Source organism: Ailuropoda melanoleuca, chromosome 16 (genome assembly GCF_002007445.2).
Source record: "Ailuropoda melanoleuca isolate Jingjing chromosome 16, ASM200744v2, whole genome shotgun sequence".
Lineage (NCBI taxonomy): Eukaryota > Metazoa > Chordata > Mammalia > Carnivora > Ursidae > Ailuropoda > Ailuropoda melanoleuca.
This window is the reverse complement of record NC_048233.1, coordinates 35,232,249-35,236,576: the sequence shown is the minus strand read 5'-3', so window position 1 is coordinate 35,236,576 and position 4,328 is coordinate 35,232,249.

The window sequence follows — 4,328 nt, the reverse complement described above, 5'->3', positions numbered from 1 at the left end:
ATAATTTTAATAATCTCAGTCCTTTCTCTTTGTTTTTGGACAAGTTTTGTCCAGCTGTCATCAATTTTATTGATTCTCTCAAAGAGCCAGCTTCTAGTCCTGTGGATCTGCTCTACTGTACTTCTGGTTTCTAATTCATTGATTTCTGCTCTAATTTTGGTCAACTGCTTCCTCGTCAGTGGATTAGGCCTGTCCCTCTGTTGCTGTTCCAGCTTCTTGAGGTGAGAATATAGAAACTGCATTTTAGATTTTTCTATTCTTTTGAGTGAGGCTTGGATGGCTATGTATTTCCCCCTTAGGACTGCCTTTGCAGTATCCCATAGGTTTTGGACCGTTGTGTATTCATTCTCGTTGGTCTCCATAAATTGTTTAATTTGTTTTTTGATTTCCTGGTTTATCGAGTCATTCTTGAGCAGGATGGTTCTTAGCCTCCAAGTGTTTGAGTTTCTTCCAGGTTTTTCCTTGTGGTTGAGTTCCAATTTCAGAGCGTTGTGGTCTGAGAATATGCAGGGGTGAATTTCAATCTTTTGGTATCGGTTGAGACCTGTTTTGTGTCCCAGGACATGATCTATTCTTGAGAATGTTCCATGGGCATTAGAATAGAATGAGTATTCTTTGGTTCTGGGGTGTAGTGTTCTATATATATCTATGAGGTCCAACTCGTCGAGTATGGCATTCAAAGCCTTTGATTCTTTGCTTAGTTTTTGCCAGGGTGTTCTGTCTATTTCTGATAGTGGGGTGTTGAGGTCCCCTACTATTACTGTGTTCTTATCTATATGTCTCTTTATTTTGGTTAAGAGTTGGCTTGTGTATCTTGCTGCTCCCCTGTTGGGGGCATATATATTAATAATTGTCATATCCACTTGTTGAGTACTTCCTTTATGAATAATATAGTGCCCTTCTGTGTCTCTCTCTATGGCCTCTAGTTTAAAATCCAGTCTATCTGATATGAGAATTGCTACTCCAGCTTTCTTTTGAGGTCCATTTGCGTGGAAGATGGTACTCCATCCCCTTACTCTAAGTCTGAATGCATCTTTGGGTTCAAAATGAGTCTCTTGTAGACAGCAAATGGATGGGTCATGTCTTTTTATCCAATCTGCAACCCTGTGGCGTTTTATGGGAGAGTTTAAGCCATTTAGATTGATAGAGATTATTGACAGATATGATTTTAATGATGCCATTTCTCTTTAAAGTCTTTGTATCGGTTGTGACTTGCTCACTCGTATCACTCTTGGGGCCTTTTTACCTTTATAGAACCCCCCTTAATATCTCCTGTAGGGCTGGTTTCGTGGTTACGAAATTGGTTAATGATTGGCGATTTTGGAACGTCTTTATTTCTCCATCAATTCTGAATGACAGCTTTGCTGGATAAAGGATCCTTGGCTGCATGTTTTTCTCTGAAAGAGCTTTAAAAATGCCCCCCCAAGCCTTTCTCTCATTCCAGGTCTCTGTAGACANGTTAAAAATGCCCTCCCAAGCCTTTCTCTCATTCCAGGTCTCTGTAGACAGGTCTGACGTAATTCTGATACCTTTGCCTTGGTACGTGAGAAATTTCTTTGCCCTGGCCGCTTTCAATACTGTATCCTTGGATCTAATATTTGCGAATTGCACTATGACATGCCGTGGCGTAGGTTTGTCCTGGTTGAGCTTGGAATAGGGTCCTCTCTCCTCTTGGACACAAATGCTTGTTTCCCTTGCTAGATTAAGGAAGTTTTCAGCTACAATTTGTTCAAATATCTCTTCTAGACTTCTGTTTTTCTCCACCCCTTCAGGGATGCCGATGATTCTGACATTGGATCGTTTCATAGAGTCAGTAATCTCCCGTAATCTACATTCGTGGGCGTGGATTTTTTTAAGACCAGCTTCTATTTTCGTTTTTTCTTCTACTAACCCATCCTCCAATTCGCTAACGCGTTCCTCTGCCTCGGTGACCCTGGCCGTCAGAGCCTCTAGTTTTGACTGTATTTGGCCCACAGAGTTTTTAATTTCTGTCAGATTCGCTCTCATTTCTGCCCTTAGGGATTCTATATTCTCAGCAACGCTTTCTCTGATGGCTTTTTCAAGTCTACTCATCATCTTGACCATTGTTGCTCTGAATTCCATCTGATAATTGGGATACATCCATATATGTATTAATTCTGTGGCCGAGGCCAATTCTGTGGCAGAGGCCACAGACTCATTATCTTTTCTTTGCTGGGGGGGACTTCTCCTTCTCGTCATTCTGATGAAGAGAGATTGCAGGGTTGTCCAGAGCCCAAGTGTTGACTGGGACCCAGGCCGTGCGCCCTTGTTTTATAGAGATCTTAGGGATGTGGGCTTCTTCCTTAAAGAGTTTATTTATTTATTTGAGAGAGAGAGAGACAGTCAGCAAGAAAGGGAACCCAAGCAGAGGAGTGGGAGAGGAAGAAGNTTTGTCATTCTGATGAGGAGAGGTTGCGGGGTTGTCCAGAGCCCCAATTATTTACTGGGACCCAGGCCGTGTGCCCTTGTTTTATAGAGATCTTAGGGATGTGGGCTTCTTCCTTAAAGATTTTATTTATTTATTTGAGAGAGAGAGAGACAATCAGCAAGAAAGGGAACCCAAGCAGGGGAGTGGGAGAGGAAGAAGCAGGCTCCCGGTGGAGAAGCCCGATGAGGGACTCCTTTCCGGAACGTTGTAAACACACCCTAATCCGAAGACAGGTGCTTGGTGACTGCGCCACTCAGGCGCTCCGGGTTGTGGGCTTCTTGATTTTTCAGCCTGCCTTCTGGGGGAGGGGCCTGCCTGCAGGTACTCAGAAAACCCTGTTTGGGTAGAGTCTCTGTGTCCCTTGCGAGGGGGGATGGGGATGGGCACCCTGTGAGCCGGTATTTCCGGGCTTTTGTTCTCTGGCGGCTTTCCCTGGCGGTTTGCTATGCCTCTTCTGAGAGAGCAGCAGCGGCTGAAATTCAGCCTCTGTCTCAGAACAGAGGGATCGCGGATCGTTCTCCACTGATGTTCTGGCCACTTTAACTCTGTTTCTGTTGGTGCTGCTCAACCCTGCAGCATCCCGNCCCCTAATCCGAACACAGGTGCTTAATGACTGCGCCACTCAGGCGCTCCGGGTTGTGGGCTTCTTGACTTTTCAGCCTGCTTTCTGGGTGAGGGGCCTGCTGGCCAGTACTCAGAAAACCCTGTTTGGGTAGAGTCTCCATGTCCCCTGCGAGGGGGGATGGGGATGGGCACCCTGTGAGCCGGTATTTCCGGGCTTTTGTTCTCTGGCGGCTTTCCCTGGCGGTTTGCTATGCCTCTTCTGAGAGAGCAGCAGCGGCTGAAATTCAGCCTCTGTCTCAGAACAGAGGGATCGCGGATCGTTCTCCACTGATGTTCTGGCCACTTTAACTCTGTTTCTGTTGGTGCTGCTCAACCCTGCAGCATCCCGGGCTGNTGCATCCCAGGCTGTGCGCCCCACACCCGGCGTCCCAGCCCTCACTTCCAAGGCCGGCGCGTCTCTGTCCTTTGTGTTTCCAACCCCGCCAGCTGCCAGTCGCCCGCCGTCCCGTGCGGGCTCCCGGAGCTCCCGGTCTCATTCTGGTGTCTGGCGGGTTCTGACCGCGAGTCCGCCTGCTCGCCCGTGCAGGTGGCCCTCCAGCCGCCAGCCGCCCCACGCATGCTCCCGGAGCTCCCGGTCTCAGCCTGGATCCAGTGAGCACACCGGAGCTCCGGAGCTCCGTGAGATGCTTGGTGGTGCACGCTCCCGGCTCACGGACTCAGTCTGCCGTTTCCAGAGTGCGGGTCCGCGGTCCGCCCGCTCCCCGGTGCAGGTGGCCCGCCAGCCGCCCTGCGCGCGCNGCAGGTGGCCCTCCAGCCGCCAGCCGCCCCGCGGACGCTCCCGGAGCTCCCGGTCTCAGCCTCGATCCAGTGAGCACACCGGAGCTCCGGAGCTCCGTGAGATGCTTGGTGGTGCACGCTCCCGGCTCACGGACTCAGTCTGCCCTTTCCAGGGTGCGGGTCCGCGGTCCGCCCGCTCCCCGGTGCAGGTGGCCTGCCAGCCGCCCCGCACGCGCTCCCGGAGCTCCTGTTCTCAGTCTGCTGTCTCAAGCGTGCGGGTCCGCGGTCCGTCCGCTCCCCCGTGCAGGTGGCTACCGCTTCCCGGCGCCCTGACACGGCGGCTCCCTCCCCCTTCTGTTTAGCTTCCGATATCTGTGCGCGGTTTCACGGCTCCCCGCTTCGTACCTCGATACTCAGCGCTGGAGATGTTCATTTGTAGAGATCCAGATGTATCTTCCTGCGTCTCAGGCTGATTCCGTGGATATTCCTGCTGGTCTGGTACCTATCCAGCTCAACTCAGGGGACCGGCTGAAAAAGG